Source organism: Argiope bruennichi, chromosome 4 (assembly GCF_947563725.1).
Source record: "Argiope bruennichi chromosome 4, qqArgBrue1.1, whole genome shotgun sequence".
NCBI classification, from domain to species: Eukaryota; Metazoa; Arthropoda; class Arachnida; order Araneae; family Araneidae; genus Argiope; species Argiope bruennichi.
In genome coordinates, this window is record NC_079154.1 from 44,585,715 (window position 1) to 44,605,556 (window position 19,842).

Below are 19,842 nucleotides of genomic sequence, written 5' to 3' on the forward strand. Positions count from 1 at the left end.
TATCATTAAAAATATAATTTTTTGCATTTTAAAAATATGTAGTGGTAAACTTACTTTTATTGCAGAAAGAGACTTTCATTTTTATTTTAGAATTATTACAATGGGATTTGTTTGATCCATTAGATAGCTATTTGGTGCATATATTTTTAAGAAAAGTTCATAAAAAAATAATTTAAATAATTTTTCTAAATTATTTGCAGCCGTTCGAAACACACACACGCACACAAAAACACATTTTTTGTAAGGAAATAAAAATTCGTGCACTGTAGGATTAACTCCTGCTGCTATAATGCTATCTATAAGCTGTAATTTTTTCTTTTAAGTTATAACCTTTTAATTTAATACTATCATGATATTCTTATAAACAAGATGCAGAGTGAATCCATATTTAACACTTTCTTATCTCAAACAACTATTACGAAAAGTGTGGTTTAACTACCAGAGAGCATTAAACCTGTGGTTGTTAGAAAAACAAGAAAGAAAATAACTAGTAGAAGGAAGGAAGAGAGGAAGAAAAAATAAAGAAAAAAACTTTTCCAACTGGAAAAGCAATCAGCATCAGAAGCGGAAACTCGATCTTAGTCTAGGGAAAAGAGAAAAACACTTTCCTTCCTAACCGCTATTTCAGCACGTTTGCTGCTTCTGAGAAAATTTTCCCTCCATCAAATCTTGTTCAGAGTTTCTTTTTCCCTGTATTTCTTTATTTTTCCCCTTTCCCTTTTCTACACAGAGCTATATAGATGCTTTGCTATATATGTATAAGCTCTCTCTTTTCAAGACCAATTCTGAGAAGTGAAATGCTGCAGGGGTGGAAAGATCAAGTCAAAGATCGATTTTGGTAAACCACATGAAAAGATTCAGTAAAAGCAAAAACATTTCAGTACTGTTAAAAGGAAAGAGTAGAAAACATAGTCAATTTCAATCCAAAAGGTTTGGAAAAATTATATCGCAACACATGATTTTTCAGATTCAGTGATATTGTTATTGATATCTAGTTTTTAACTATTCTAAATGTATAAAAACCAATTAATTAATAGTTTATTTAAAAAAATTAAAACATTGAAACTTTTTCTTTTGGCATTTTCTCGAGTGAGTTATGTCGTTTTTCACTAATGTAACAAGTCGCAAATTGAAAGTAAAATAAGTTATACTTTTAAAATGTGCGATCATTTTCATTAGAATATCCTTTATCTGTTTCCAGGTCTTAAAATTTTTTAAGGGATCTCTATTTAATTCAGAACTGTCAGTCATTCTTCTTTTATAAAATATCTGTTTTAAAATTTCCCATTTAAAAATACTTAAACTTGAAGTCATTAAAAGTCATTTTGATAATTGCGCTATATAAACTCAAAAATACAAGTCTTCTTTTTTGAAATACTATTTATTGATAGTAAAAAATATTTGTCAAATTTTTGTCAATATTTGTCAATTCAAAATAAAATAAAATTGCGATTTTCTTTTAAGTAATATATTAATGAAATGCTTGTGGACACAGACTTCGGAGGGCCGTATATCAATTTTCGTCCTAAGAAAAATTCCCTGAATACCCGTGGTCAATTTTCAAATCAGTTTGAGTCCCGTGTAACATTCCCCGTTTCCCAGTACTGATAAGACATTTACAGCCAGCTGCATCGTCGCTGTTACTTACTAAACTCCTCGAGATAGCCAGATGGTGGATATTTTCACCTCGGTGGTCTCGCATCTGTTCATTAGCGACTGTAGTGAAAGACCCCATGTGGAATTCCTCATCCAAGAGGTATTGATAGTATCTTCAAAGAGATAAGGGTGTCCAAACATCTGGGTGTTAGATGTTTCTCTTTGTGAAAGGACCTTCCCACGACCCACTGGCGCCGCTGACAGAGCATATGGCTGAACCCCGATTGGCCGAAAGAGAGCTCAAATACCCAATGTAAATTAAGAAGCGGAGATTGTCGCCGAAATAAAACGTGGAGATTTTTTTAGGAGGAGAGAAGAAACGAATTGCAAGAGACGGTGAGACTACACCCATGAGTTGGAAGTCTGAAAAACTACCCCTGGAGTGGTCGTGTTGACATGATGGAGAACTGAGTTCGAAGAAAAACCTTCGACTTTGACTGTTGTATCTCCTACTACAGGTGTAAATAACTATTTATTTACTCAAGATTAGAACAAGTTGTTCTTTGTATATATAGGGCTGTAAAATAAAGAATTGTCTGGAAATTCTGCTTCGTTATTTGATCAGTCTAGATCAGGACATTACACCCGCTATAGTGAAGTGTTCCTTCTGAAATATCGATTTTCTTCCATGTATTTTTATAACTCAGATGTCTTATGTCTGATACACGACGCTCTTCTGGATGTATATTTCCAGTAACAATAAAGGAGTATTTTTGAGTAGAGGGTAGTAGAATTTTTAGAGAGCGCTCTATAAAATAGATCATTTAACCAATAGCAACAAAAGTATGTAAATGTATATAATATATGGGAACGTGCACTTCGCAGCTATTTCTTTAAATTATAATTGGAATTCTAATTTATCTTAATTAATTTTAGTCTTTCGGCGATAATTCAGTAATATATTATTGTATATAACTAATTTCTGCTCCGTTTTAAAATTTAAAAATTATCTTCTTATCTTAAAAATTTAAATAATATTAATTTTCTTGAAATGAAATTCAATGTTATGATTTTAGAATTACTTTTTATATAATTTTGAAAAATATACTTTATTGTTTTGATGAAATTAAAACGACTTCTTTTTGTTTCATAAGATTATTTCAATGGATATGTAAACCTTTTATTTTTCTCCATTTGTTGAAAATTAAGAAAGAAAGATTCCGCTTATTTTTTTTCTCACAGTCTGCATGAGGAGTTAGAGAGTAAAGTTACATTACAACAAAAAACAAAGTACAATTTGGAATAGTTCATCCAAACACGTTTTTAATGGCGCTAAAGTATAATGAGATTTGACTGCCTTCTAACTAAAAAGACTAAGTTTACTAAAGACCCTAATTCTCAGTAATATATATTGTAAAATAATGTCTCTTTTTAAATCCAAATTCTTAAATGTTGTTCAAATACACTCATTTCCATAAATTAATGATAATTCAGAATCAAATAGAAGTCGAATTCTAAAGTAAATATTTCATCTCCAGAATTATCACACGCATTTTCAAGAATACTATGTTAATATGTCAAGAATAATATGTCAAACAGCGAGTATGTCAGAAATACATTAATAAGAAAGAAACACCATATTTATTATATAGAAACATTCTTTTAATGAACTATGTTAACTGATAATCCTAAATCTTAAACAAATGCCTTAATTTTATTGTGTAAGCAACAGTAAGCGTGTCAGAAATACATTAATCAAAAAGAAACATCCTATTTATTTTAGAAATAATTCTTGGATAATCTGGGCAAACTGAGAATCCTAAATCCATGCACCTGAAAAAAAAATCCTGTTTCGTCTTCTAAATGGGATCAGCTACTTAGCAGGACGGAAACTCGCTCAATTTGCAAGTCAAATCCTTTTTTTTTTATTCATTCTTTATCGCAAAGAATCATTTAAAAAGAAAATCTGCGTTCTCAGAACAACAGTATATATATATATCATGCGTATACCATCTGCTTAAAATAAACATAAGTGTTCGCATTTTCCGAAAAATTTGAAGAAAAAGGTGTGTGTGGGGGGGGGGGGGAGAAGGGAATAAAACCGAAGACACGAGAGATATCTTCTTATTCCGTCAGTAGTTTTACCTCAGCGTGAGTCCACAGCGTTTTACTTATGCCAAGACACATTCAAACCCGACAAAAGTACACAACAGGAAAAAATGAAGAAAAAAAGTTGATATCAGAAACGGAGACTTACCTGAATTATTCATGTGAACCCCCTTAGTGTTATGTTCGAATTTGGAAGGGACCGTCTTCATGCCGTATAGCAAGAATATTTACTACATACATTAAACAGCATTGCCATTAAATAAAAAAGAAATTACAAATGTAGTGACTTGCATAATTATAGATTATCACAAATGTAATGCCTTACATTATTTGTTTTAATTCAGGAATTAAGTTGACTTAAAATATTAAAATTTCAAGAATTCTACAAGCTCATATTTCCTTCAAGATACTGAATGTTTTAACGAACATAAAATATATAAAAATTACAATAAATTTGTAATTGAACATCATCTTATGATATGGTAAAGAAATATAAACCTTGCACTTGATAATATTTTTTTTTTATATTTTGTTTATATATTTTACTTTATGTGACATAACAGACAAGATTTCATATTTTAATTTCCAAATTGGAATTCTGTTTCAGATATAAATATGCGCTTTATTATTTTTCAAACTGATTATTGAACAATTTATATTAAAAGTACATAATAAATTACTTTTAAATATAGCTGTTAGTTTTTTTTTTTTTTTTTTTTTTTGAGAAAATGAAAGTGAAATTATTGTGGCCATTAATTGGTGAGTCAATCGGTATTTTACCATTCGACACGTAAGAGATAAGCGTGAAAAATATTTCCCGAAGTTTAAGAATCATAAATCCCTACGTTGAAATAACCGTACTTCTGTGCATTTAAAGTAAGCAAAACGTATGTAAATTTAACAGAATGAGCCTTACAAAACTTTAGAAGATACAATTTTATTAGTATTTGGAAAATGCTCAGCAATTATTTTCTGCTTTTAACTTTCCAATTTATAATTCATTATTATAAAATATACAACATTGAAGTAGTCCTTTATAATTTAAAGCTGAGATATATCACATATATAATAATACAAATAAATTAATCTCTTAACTGACAATCAAAACAGATGAAAATATCAAATTAGTACAAGTGTTTCAAAATACCAACGCATAAGAAAATAAACAAATATTTTTCGAAATAGAAACTTTAAAAGCGTTGAAACTTCAAACATTGTATAACAGTATGTAAAAATTAATTTCTGGCAAAACGTTATAAGAGATTATGCTATAATATATATTATGCTCTTTTTGTATTAATGTAAATTTCTTTATTTACTATTTTTGGTACCAAACAAAAAGAATAAAAATTGGATTTATAATAGTGTATAGCTTTGATAAATTCTTTTAAAATTAAAAAATACCAATATTGGTAGCCAGTATTAGAAAGCCCATATTATAGGTAGACTAGAATATTAGCAACTAGTATTGAAGGAAGACTATTTATTGTAAGCATTCTCATGACGCTATTTATGGAAAATTTCTGCAAATCTTCATCGATCGTGGACCATAGAAACCAAAACCAACCTCCAAGTTATATATCCGAACATCTTATGAGTGTTCTTAGAAAACATCCCTTCCCTCTAAATATATCTGGGCCAGCGTCTGTAATGAACAAAGTAGGCCCCACGGGTATTCAATCAATCAGACAAAATGAATGGGAGTTGAATTTCTCTGCAATATCCAAACGAATCGAACGGCTTCCGTGGCTTAGTTAAATAAGCTTTTGATGTCTTTTTGTAATGTTAGGTTATTATAATGAGTTAAAATATATTGAAATAAAACATCATGGAATTTAATAACCTTAGATATCATATCTTCTGAAATCAAAGTATCTTTTATATATTTATCAGACCTCAATTAATACTAGAGATTTCAGATTTTGGAGATTAAATCCTTTATCTCAAAGTAATTACTCATTTAGGCCGTCTACGGATCACATATAATAAAATTAGTAATTTCTGTTTTCCTTTCAGCTTGTCTCATAAAATAATTGTTTTCATAAATTGAAAAACATAATTTTCTGTGCGATGAGAATTCTAATTTAAATTCAGCTTACGTTCTATTATTTGATTTCAAAGTAATCAGAGTGCTATAAAACTTTTCAATTATCATGAATTGGGGCTATACAATAAACGCTTTCATTCAGATTTCTTTTATAATTAGCTACAATTTAATATACTGACTTCCAATTTCCTTGTTTCCATAGTTGCATTCATGTTTAGATATATTTTTAATTTTGAAAAACATCATTTAAATTTATAAATAGATTCTTGAGATAAAGATTCGAAAACTAAAGAAATTTTTCGAAGGGTTTATTGAAATTTCTGATATGCTAATTATTTTTGTTATAGCTAAATTTTCAATTTTCTTAAATTAATTTATCAGCTCTGAGGCATTTGGAATTAATTCAAAACCTTTATTGTGAATAAAAAAAAGCTATTTTCTCTTTTATAAATTGGTTATTGTATCCAGTTTCACCATAAATGAGAATCTGTAAATGTAGAAAATGTTCGAAAAATATTAATTTTATTCATTTTAATGGTAATTTTAATTTTAAATTCCAGATTTTGCAAAATAAGAACAATTAAGTAGACATTCCAATCATTATTTCATCTTTAGATGCAATTATATAAAAATTATTAATCAACTTTTAATATAAGGCTCATAATTTCAATTAGTTATCTACTTTCCTTACTATATAGTATAAATTGATCATTCCCCTAGAGATAAGACTAACAATGATATATATTTATGCAATCAATATTTATTGTAATTATTCCATTATATTTAAAATTAGTAATTATAAATTATTAAAATAAAGCTAGTATCATTTGTTTTTTATAATTACATGTGACAATAATAAATGATTGGTAAATCATTTATTATTGTCACAAAATATTTTTTTATTTGTGTCCACTACAGAAGTAACTGAACAAACATTTGTAGGGAAAACTAGATATTTCTTCAAAATTCAATAGCAATTTTTTATGATAATTTTTTGATGACAATCATTAATATAAAATTAATGTAAGATAATTCTTTATCTTCGAATAATTCGAAATCTTTTTCAATATCCTTAAAACATTTTATCGTTTTCATAAACTTGAGACAGAAATTAATTTTTAAAAAAAACCAACTAAATAATCGGTAAAATAATTTGAAACTTAATAAAGCCAAAACGGAATTTAAAAAAAAACCAGATAAAAGATTGAAAAATAAAATTGAATAAAAAAAACCAGATAAAAGATTGAAAAATAAAATTGAATAAAAAAAAACCAGATAAAAGATTGAAAAATAAAATTGAATAAAAAAAAACCAGATAAAAGATTGAAAAATAAAATTGAATAAAAAAAAAACCAGATAAAAGATTGAAAAATAAAATTGAATAAAAAAAAAACCAGATAAAAGATTGAAAAATAAAATTGAATAAAAAAAAACCAGATAAAAGATTGAAAAATAAAATTGAATAAAAAAAAACCAGATAAAAGATTGAAAAATAAAATTGAATAAAAAAAACAGAGATAAAATATTGATGGAAATCGTTTGGAAATCGATCGAATCAATCAAATGGAAATCGTTTAAAAAAAACAATCTGTAAATTCTGACAAAAAAATTATAGAATTTACATACTAAGAAATATTAAATTTATTTATTTTTATTAGAATCGTATAAAATCAAAAAACAAAATTGAATGATCGTAAATTTAAAATAATTACAGGTATTAAACTTAATGGTTTATGATTGCCAAATAAATGGGCAACTTTTTATAAATCTCACTTTTTTCTTTCTCATATACGAGGTATAGAGAAAGAATCTCTAAGTTTCAGATCCCCCCCCCCTCCTCTGAGCTCAAAAAGTAGATTTTTGGCATTATATCTTTTTATCTGTCAATATGATAATTTCAAAATATTTGAGCTAGACGGACAGAGGTTGGGAAGAAATATGGGAACTCTTCGTGAAGTGCAGGTTTATGAAGAAATGTTTATTCTAGTGAAATGCGTTGATAGCAATGATGGTTTTGTCTACTGACCCCACCCTAATGAGTAGACCATTCGTTCTCTGCTTACCCAAGGTCTATAAGTTTATTAGGAGGAATAAATTTTTATTGGAATGCGAGAAAGTTTCAGAAAAACCACTTTCGCTGTTTTTGCTTATTCTTGTTTTACCATCAATATTCCGAATAAACATCAATAATTCCAACATCAATATTCCGAAAAAAAATTTTATATTCCTCATGCATACTATTTTAAGTTACTTTTTAAGATATAATTATTTATTAATAAAATATTTAAATATCCAGCATTCACACAAAGTTTTTCTTCAATAAATTATGAAATAAAACAATTGAAAGCCTTCAATGTTCTATGATTTTCAGTTTAAGCCTAATAACTTTTAAATGTCTAATCCCGAAATGGAATAGTTTCAAATGCAACTTTTCCTCCATTAACTTTTAATTTGAAACAAAGGACAAATCAAACAAAAGCCCTAAAATACTCCATCTCTTATTAATATTACAACTCTCAACTAAGCTATTTTCATGCAATTGGTTTATTAACTTATTAGAGCTATGCATAGAACTTCTATTGTTAAACCAGTTATACAATTAGATCGTACTTAAAATACTAATCAAAATAGTTTACCTGATATAAAGTAATTGTAGTATGATAAAATAAATCCCTAAAGACCTATTTGTAACACATTTTATTATTTAAATTAATTCATATATTGTGTGAAAATACATTGAATAATATTTAGACAAATGGTTTTGCTGCATTTTAAATGTTTACCATTGTATGATTTCATTATTTTCTCTTTTCAATCTTGCATTTGCAGAATGCAATAACAAAATGCCGATTGAAACAATTGAATTAGCATAATAATGTATATATCAAACTCTCATTTGGAGATAATTCGTCTTTAATTCTCCTGCAACATTTCCAATGAAAATTTTTATTTATTTATACGCGCCAAGAAGGCAGAATAAATATTGGCTTTCTCATATTCATGCTCAGCAAATGTCGAGACTATAAACATTCCATTCTGTAATTATCTCTCTGAAAAACAGCTTCCAGAGATACAAAATGAATATTGTTACCTTTTATTTAATTCGCATCGACATTTTAGTGAACCAATTATTTGTTTCGTATGTTTCCAAGCCAGATACTGACAACGAACAATAATGCAGTTACCACAAAAGCAGGCTTATCTTTAATTGGATCAGAGTTATCCAAAGAGTAGTAGCAACTCTGCATATTAATCTGGAGACAAAACAATTTAATGTTTCACGTGAAAGAAAAGGAAGTTTATTGTCTACGAAAAGAATTTGCTTTTGATTTTTATCATATTATTTTTAGATAGATTAACAGGGGGATTTTGCAGATGAGTTTTAGTTTTAAAGGGAAAAAAATCGATATTCAAGATTTTATGCACCGTTAGGAAATTTTTTCATTGAAATGCATATTAAAATATAATTTATTCTTTTTTCAATTAGTTACGCAATGAGTACATTTTTGAGTTATACAAGTAAAATCTTAATTTTGGTTTAGTATATTGTTTTAAAAACAGATGCTTTTGTTGGTATTACATAGCCGTAGCTCATGAAAGTTGACGTGGAAATGTCTTTAAACAATTTAATTTAAAAATTGGATATTAAAAATTATGATTAAACGAATACTCTTGGATTTTAAAGTTTGACAAGTAAGCATTCTAATTTTCTGCCGAATAACTGTATTATACTCAATATTTTAATAAGAAAACATATTAAATTCAACTCTCCTTAATATTCTTATATGAATTAATTTATGATACATTTAGAATGCATATTGATGGAAGAAAGTATCGAGACTATTAAAAGAATCCTAAATTTTAATGAATAGGGCTTGCTTAAACGCTGTTGAAATCTATCTTTTTAATATGTTACATTAATATGTAAAAACGGCTTTTTATATAACTATTATGATGCATCAATTACAAGTTAATGTAACATCAACATAATTTATGCATAAAAAACTCATCAATCAGTTATTTTATCGTTTTTAATCCCGTTTCATACGGCAACTATTTTTCCCGCCTATGAAAACTTTTGGGATGGATATTTGTATTTTTTCAGCACAATTCCCTTTAAAATTTGTAAACTTTATCCAACTATGTTGAAGTCCATGTAGTACGGTTTCTCAAAATATTCGAATTATCCAGATGTTTCTGGAATATATTCATCTTTCAGTAAAAAAAAAGGTTTTCTTTATTTTTATAGACTGGTAGTAATTTAAGGAGCCATTCTTGGTTAATTGTGGAAATGCGATGATTTTATAGTAAATATAATGCAACTGTGAGTCTATAATTGTAGAAATATGAGATGATTTACCATCGAAATGAAAAAAAAATTACTTTGCATTACTTTATTTGTTTAATTGATCATGCAAATAATACAAATTTTATAAATAAATGGTTTGTTTTATTTCAAAAATCTTGCAGAATGTACAACTAAAAAAAGTTATATCGTCAACAAAACATTGCCATATTTTTCCAGATGAAGACATGGATTCATTTATAGTAGCAGAGATTCCCCATTTCAAATTCTGTTTTGCTATTTCTTTATTTCAGGCTAACAGTGAAAAATTAATTATTAACAGGAACAAAACAATGCAAACATTTCTTTGAATCTCTTTAAAACAGCTTCAAACCTTCCTGGCAACATGAGTTTGATATACAGTGCAAAAATGCGTTACCTTTCTGATAGAAATTTTCTCTGTTTATAAATATTTCAACCCATTCAAAATGCCATAGTAAATGCAATATATGCATTTGCCATAGTGAATTTATCTATTTCCCTTCTTTACAATGGAGAATTTTATTTTCAAATTTTCACAGAATTTCTTTCAATCATTTCTTGAGAAGTAACTTCAATAAAACATCCTGTTGCAATGCTACGATGATAAATATGCTCATATGGTCATTTTGAGTGCTAGCTAACTAAATATGCACAATTTTAAGGGACGGCTCAATGGCACATTAAATTGTTTAAACTTAGTTTGTGATTTTAGAGCTAAATTTCTCATCGGAAAATGTTTCCTTAATTGCACAATTTTTCTGTATTATTCTTTCATAAATCATGAAATTTGATCGATTTAAGTATATCGTACACAATCTAAGAGATATATTTATTGACATTTTCAATGATACTTTCCATGAGTTTATTAAAACTAAAAACGATATAAATGATACTCTTTATAAAACACTTTTGTTGCTCAATAGCTTAAATTTTTCATTTTTTCCTTAATATTATGTAAGTTTGAAGTATGGCGTTTTTGGAACTTTTTTTTTTCGTTTAAATGAAAAGTATTGAGGTTATTGAGTCAAACCGAAGATTGAAATTAGTTTTTATTAATTCTAACTGGAAATAAAAAATACCTTATCCCTATATTATTATGTTTTTCATTATTTTCTTTTATTTGTATTGAGTGATTAGTTTATTTACTAAAATGAATGTTAAGAAATACAATTAAATATAAAGATTCTGCTTTGAAATATTATAATTAGTTAATATTTTACATTCTCAATAATTAAATTTATATGAATATTTTTTCATTATTTAGGCAGTAATTTTCTAATGCGTGATAGTTTTTGAGAAAATAATTTTTATTCTATTTGCTTACTTTTTGTTTCTTAATCAAAGTCTCAAGTGTGGTCCATTGGAATTTATTCAAATAATAGTGAAATAATTCGGTGTATTTTATATACAATAATTTTCTCATAAGACCACAAAATGGATGCTCAATGAAAACTCGCTTACCATAGACGATATCGTTTTACATAAATACGTATTTAATTTCGCGAAGAGTGTGGAGCATTTAGCACTGTGGCAGAAATATTTAATGATACAGCAAATTCGATCGACTTATTTAAGTTGCTGAGTTTTACTAGTTTAAATAGATGTTTATGCATATTCAGTCTAAAATTAAAATCAAATATTTACCTTAATGTATTTTGTATGAAAATAATTTAATTTCAACACTCACTGAATACAAGTTCTTCTGCAACTGCATTTTTTCCATTTATGTTCACAGACATCATAAAGTAAAATGTTTATAAGAAACATTTTTAAAATTATCCCTTTTAACACCTAATGCAAAAAACGATTTTTCTAAATTAATTATTAAAATTTATAATACAATATTGCCTCAATTGTCTGGGTGAATTATAATTGCAAATAGTTCCGTTAGTTAAACTATGATTTTGGTTATAGTTAAGAAATTAAAATTGGCTAAGAATATTTAACTATAATCGTGAATTCTTATCCTCTTTTCAAAAGAAAAATGTTATAACATATTCTTGATATCTAAACACTTGAAATCTTAGAAAATATCAGGGACAATTTAGAATTAATCTCTATGCTTTAATTACTTATAACTAAAATTTAACTTTCTATACGGATTCAGTTAGTTACAGAAGATTTTAAGACATTCTGAGAGTTATTTCTTTAGAATTATATTTTTTTTTTCAAATGTTTCAAGACGCATGATTCAAAATGTTCTAATCTTCTTTTAGTTTCATTCAGTAAAAAAATGGACATATATATATTGGAATACTATGGTAAAAATAGAAGGTTGAAAGCTAAGGCAATTTTTACTTAATTTGAAATTTAATAACAAATATTAAATTTTAAGAATGTGCATATTTGCAAATCATTTATTGCTAGGATAAATAAAATACATAAAATCCAGTACTACTTTGAAAACAATCTGCAAATTTACTCTTTTTATACTACTTATTTATTTAATTTGGATTTTCTGAATTACTTAACTTGTTCTCGGCACAAATATTATTTATTAAGTAGTTACGAATTATTTGAAGGCTTAATTTACTATTCTTATTAAATAAAACAAATATACTATACTAATGAATAAACTAAACTTGTTTTTCTGTGATTTTAATTTGTTTGAAATAATTCGAAACATACCTAACGTTGAGCAAAGTGAAAAGCTTTTAACAGATGATATCATTTTACTTCATCGCATTATGTTCTTAAATCAAACCTTATTATCCAAGTAAAAATCTGTTTTTGTTGTCTGAAAATAAATCAATTAAAATTCTTTCGGGTTTTCTTTTAATCAATACAAATAATAAAACGTCTTAAAAAGCAAATTAATCATTTAGGCGGTGAAGATTAAATAATAGATGAAACTTTACCCACGTTCTGCAGAAATATATGCATTGAATATCTTCCTTCTAAACTCAAGGTTAGGATTAATTTGAATGTTTTAATATCAATGTATTTTCACATAATATTGATTGATTTAATTCTAAAATTTTTTTAACTTATTTTATTTATATAAAATAATTCACATAATTAATCTAATTAAATAAGGATAAATATTCACAAACAGCTATAGAATGTTTTAATTCCACTTTAAGAGATAAACAAATGTGATAGATGTGGATTTGATATATAGCTATATTTGGACAAAGGGCAACCGCTATAGTTATTTTGAAGTATTACTAATGTTTTGTATTAAAAATTTATTGCCAAACAATTAGGCCTTATTTTTTTATTTGAAAATTCTAAGCCTATATCATAAATAGAATATGATATGAAATCGAGAATAAAACTGCATTATTTAAATCTGACAATAAAAAAAAATCTTGAACTGATGAAATGCCGCTTTAAACTAGTAGATGCTAAATATAATGTGAAAGAAAGATGGCAGAAAAAAAGTGCAAAAATGTTTTCCAAAAGTAAAAAGCATTCAGCATTAAACGAAAGCTCAATCTTAATCTAGGGAAAGAGGAAAACTTTTTCCTTCCTAACTGCTATTTCACCATGTTTGCTGCATTGTTAGAAAAATTCACTCCATCAAATATTGTTTCAGAATTGAATTTTTTTAAAGAATGTATTACTTCATCCTACTTATACAAAGAAATGTAGATATATGTAGCTTGTATGTATGTAATATAATTTTATACTTTGTCTGTTTGTCTGTCTGCTAATTCTCAGAAATCAGATGTAACAGGGATGCGAAGATCAATTCATGAATTCGTTTAGGTAAACCACAAGCAAAACTTAGAGATAAATCGGGAAAAAAATATGTACTGACAAATGCTCGAAAAGAAAATAGTTAGTAACTTCCCAAGACTTGTGTAGGACAGCAATCAATTTTCAAATGCATTGTTATCGAAACCGAAATTAGATTTCGATTTACCTTGAAAAACAAAAATAAAAGAATTCCATTTAGTATCCACAACATAAAATCAATCTTCCACATCCTGAAATTTAGTAAATATATTCCGAATTTTTCCAATTTTTCAAACCAATACTTAGATAATTATAATTTAATATTATTGTGAATATTTGCACCTAATGAATAAATACGTTGATTTTTACAAAATTAAGATATAAATGCATGAATTCCCGATCGAAAACGATTGGACTAGAATGAATTGTTTCTTCGCCTTATTTTTGTCTTCTTAACTCAGAGCATTCATTAGAGAAAAAGTTGAAATACATTTCTTTAGAACTAACAGGTGACTTAGTAGAACTACGAGTATTAATGAGAATAGTTTTGGAATAGTCAGTGTAGAAAATGCAACTAATGTTAAATTCTCAAGAACTATTTATTCTTCAGACAACTGTATTTTCCTTTAACATGCCCAGGATCACTATTTCAACTATTTTGAATGTTCTTAACTTGTAGTTTTTCTACAATAAAAGGCAAATCTTGGCAAAAATAAATTATTTGATAGAAATGCCTTGAAATAACAAATTATTTTTAAGTAAAGAGTTATTGTAGTTTACACAAATAGTTCAAAGTAATGAATTCATCTTTTTAAACCATTGGAATAAGTTATGAAAAGCCAACTATTTATACGTAATGTCGTCAGATTATAAATAAATTTACAAATTCTAATATATATAATATTTAACAAATCTTCTACTTTATCTGTCTTGATGAAAACTATCTAATTCATGGAATCAAATATCTTTCAATTTTGATTATTTCTTTCAATTACAGACATAAAAGTAACTGCAATGTCGTAACTATTGCAGAAAAAATGATGCATGAAAAATTTGTTGTATTTAATATTCAAATATATCGCTACTAATAAAATATTTTTTTCCCTTTCGTGAAAGCATAATGAAAATAAATGCATCAATTACAGACATCAGTTAAAGATAAATTTATTAGTTAATAAATTGTTATTGAAATCCTCTCTAATTATGATAATAAAAAGGACTTCGTTACATAAACATATTTGCTTTTTTAATCTGTATAATATTTTGTTTAGAAGATAAGAAATTTTTAATAATATTAAGATAATGATTATTCATATTTTTAAGTATTTTTAAAATTTATTTAAAAAAACATTAAATAAGCTACTTTAGTATTTATTTTGTCTTGTAGAAAATTTACTACTCATTTACAAATTGGAAATAAATAAGAATTATTTCCAAAGGCAGTATGTGGATACTTATAAATATCACGTGTCTATATCTACATAGTTCATAAACAGCAGAAGAAAGTGTTTATTCAAAATATGAAAACATCCTTTATTTCAATAATTAATTTATTTTCATTTGATTTTCCATTTGTGTTTTTTAAGTGGTCATGCCGAATTCGTTAGTAATTGTTTGAAGTATCATATTCCTTGATAAGTTTACGTTTTCAATTATACTAAAATATAGATTTGTATTTAATTATCTTAATTTTAAATATTGGTAATTTTGTACTATCTTTTGTAATTCATTTAAGATAAGTTATATAATAATCTAACAATTCCGTACGTTATACTTGAGCTCTATCAATTCTTTTTTAACTGTACTTATCACACAAAGAACAGTCATTTGAACTACATTTATACTGGAAATATTGAAATATCTTAAATAACTTTTTCATGAAATAAAAACTACTGAACATTTATTATCTTTTATTTCGGTATTCGACAAACAATTTTAATAATAATTTTCTCTTATTTTTTTCTTTCATAATATAAAAAAAAACTAATGCATAATAAGTCGATTATATTACAATAATTGCCATATGTACCAAATGTTTCAATTTTTGATAAATAATATTAATAAAAATTTTATGAAATAAAGTATATTATAGTACAACAGTTTAGTTAGAACTCATATTATACTTATTTTAACATATATATACGCTCAGATTTAAAATGTACGTAAAGGTTTTCAATATATTATTTTCATGAGGAAAATTAATGTGTAATTTTACTTTTTAAAAATATTCCATTTTCGAAACTAATTGTATGGCCGTCAACATTTTTTAGAATCATTTTTAAAATTGAAAAAAATCGAAATATTTTTATATTTTTGTCAGTGACAAAGAATACGTTAAGAAAATTTTTTTAGCTTCTGAATGTGTAAAAAAAAGATTCATTTGGGATTAGATAAAAAAAAATGAGGGAGGGGGGGGGAATTCACTCAGTGATATTTAACAGACCATTAGTTATTATTATTAATAGATTTTTGTGTAGCTTTCGAATTCCTATTAAAAAAAGAAATTAATATTGCACCTTGATTAAAAGCTTTAGGAAAGCTTTTAATCAAGGTGCAATATTAATTTTTTGAAGATGATCATTAATATCAATTCTAGACTAGAATGAAAATGAAAGGCTTTAGAAGTATTTAAAGTAGAGTGATTAGGGCGGAATGCGTAGCTACTGGACGGTATGAATTTTTAATTGTTTTTTAAATGTAAGAATTATTTCTTTGGGTAATGGTTTTCAACTTTTTTTTCATGTACAAAAATTAATTTTTTTTAAATCTTAAACGTCATAAAAATCAATTAACTTTGGAAACATATCAGATATTCAACGTGCTTTATTTAAAATTCTTTGCTTTGGTTGACTAAAGTCTTATACTACTGACAAAATTTCTTCTATATAAATAATAAACAGTTGTTTTGAGTGACATCTATTTTCATAATATATTACTTGTTTTATTTATGTTGCATTTCGCATACATATACTTAACATATGAATTACTTATAATTCACTAGCCATTACAAATGAGTAATGAAGAAATTTGTAATATTAGCAAATATTTTTATCATGAAGACATATAATTTATTCTATAAAACATACACATTGTTTTTGTATTATTTTTTTTTAATGTTTTATGGTAAAATAATGATTTGGCAAATAAATATGCGAATAATTTTTAATTGCAGTGAGTTTAATATGGGTAACAACGTTGAAAAGTGGATTTTTTTGCAAAATATTCAAGTTTTTTTTTATTTAATATTAATTAATTTTTCAACAGATTTCTTGATAAAACCAATGCAATTTATTTTTTGAGTCTTTTTTGGTCAGTTATACTGATTTTTATATTTTTCGTTTACATGCGCTTTAATGTTATTTTACAATTTTAGATGCTATTTTCAAAAATTATAATCTTTGATAAATAATTTTGACGAAATCAAAATCGAATGCATAATTTTTGTTCAAATTTGGTATAATGAATTCTCAATAGGCTCTTCAATTCCTGAGTTAGAAAATAAATAATCCATTCATTTAAAAATATTTTATAGTTTGTTTTTTTAAAATATGAAAAAAAATTGAAAATTTTGTATTGTATAATATGCCAAACCTCAATATTTAAAGAATGTATAGAAATACAACTTATTTTTCATGAACTAGATAATATAATCCTTAAACTATCCGAAAAATCTTGAGCAAATCAAATCAAAATCTTTAAACTAAAAGTTTTTTTTTGCTCTATCTCTTTTCAGCAAACAAAAAAAAAAAAAAAAAAAACTTTATTTTTAACTTGTATATTTTGGTTTCATAAATGTTTTTTAAATATTATTTATACAAATATTCAAAAATATGTGTTCGAACGTTTCTCAGAAACTTCAGTCCTAAAATAGTCACAAACCTTTAAATGCCAACTATTGGGAGAAAAGGAACATTATCACAAAGAAATACTGACTTTCTTTTTTAATTCATAATACAAATATTACTTATTTATGCTGATATATATAATGATGATTAACGGTTAAAAAGTATTCAGAACTTTCACTGTTTGTTTCTATTTTGTATGCGCACCGTTAAAAAAAAGTTTAAACGTCAAAATCATAGTTCAGACATTAAAAGAGATGGCTAATCAGTTTACATTCGAGACTTCATACCATCTGTTATAGCGAAATTGCTAAATTAGAATAACATAAACCATGCAAAGCACAATAATAATATTTATAAAATTTAGCAGAAAATAATTTGTGACATTCGAAATTAAATAATTTTCTGATACTTTAAGAATAATTCAAATACTCATGTTTGAATGTTTAGAATATTTCTTTTACCAAAATCCGGTTTGTAATGATTCCGTGACTATTGTTTAACACAAAATTATATTGAGTACAAATAAACTTCCGATACCTCCTCTCGCTGTTTCGCTATACCCTACTTTCTTCCATTTTTATATACCAGACAGAAGAATCGAGTACATTGTGAACATTCGTACCAAGTTGTAACTTTTTGTTGGCGATAAATCGCCAGATATTCCTTATCATTTTCTAATAACCCTAAAAGCGAAAAACTGATGCCACAAAAACGATAAATCTCCAATTTTTTTACTGCGTAAAAGCGTTAACTCGTCAATTTTAAGACTTCAGAAACCCCAAAGAAAAACACCATGTTCTCACATGATAAAGAATCAAATAAAAAAGAATTGAACTAAACGCTGAATTTTTCAGTCTATCAAGCAGATAGATTTTTTCATGCATAAAGAAATAATCAGAAAAATTCAGATTTTTAAAAAATATTATAAGCAGATGATACTTTTTCCTGTAGCAAAATAAGTAAAATATTAATAAAACAAATTCATAAATAATGTTGTGAGCCTTTTAAAATTTTATAGTTACTCATCTTATGATATACTATTATACAGACATCTCAATATTTTTATGTGTACGCCTGTTATTCAAAAATATGTATAATTAGATGCTGTTTTATTATTTAAAGGAGTATTCATTAAAAAAATACATTAATTCTAAACCTTTCATACCCTTTGCTTCTCATATGCTCCTTAAACAATCCTTCCACATAGTAATCCCTTCTCCTTGTGTGGAAAGAGAAAAAGTATAAGTGAATTTTTCTTCATCTCCTAAGTAGGATCATCTACTTTGCAGGATGAAAACCCTTCGATTTTGCAAGTCAAATCAGATTTTTTTCTGCTCAATATCTGTCGCAAAGTATCGTCTAAGAAAAAAAATCTGCCTTTTCAGAACAACAGGAACATTACAAGCATTCTGCATTTGCTTAAAATAAACATAAATGTAGGTATTTTTTAGAAGATTTTCGAAGGTCTGATATAAAGTAGACTCGAGAAGAATTCTATAGTTTTTGTCGTTATTCATGTTAGTTTAACTTCAGTTCACAGCACTTTTGTTATGCCAGGTTAAATTCGAAACCGACAATAGTGTACAACCAAAAAAATTAGAAAAATAAATAATATTCCAAAAAATTGTGCGCCAAAAGATGAAACTGAGATGAATTATTCATGTAAAATGTCTTTGAATCGTAATAAAATTTGAAAGCTATAGTCTTTGTGCTATATCTAGAAAAATAAACAAAATTTTAAACTATATGGTCACGATATGTTTTGGGAAATAAATTTATAGCATCCTACTCTCATTCAAGAACATAAATTTTTATCACCTCCAAATGTTTGTGGCTTAAATTTATGCCTCTAAATACTTTTTTTTTCTTAAAAATGAAAAGGCAATCATAAAAAACAAATATAATGTTAAAGATTAATTTAAAAATTTTATACGCGGATTTTCTTGCGATCTCTTTAGCATAATGGCAGTTAGTAAAAATGGTAGCTATAATTATATACTGTAGTTTCTTAGAAACACATACTCCATTATTTGTTAAAATACACATAGCAATACGTTTATGCCTATCATAATATAACGATTATATAGAAGTCTAAAATCTCGGCAAACTTTCATTAAATTCATTATATAGAGAGTAAACCAAAACATATCGGAAACGCTACCTATATTCTTATTAACATGTAACTGAAAGTATTACCACATCAAGAACAATTAATCACTTCTGTATTCACATGTCCA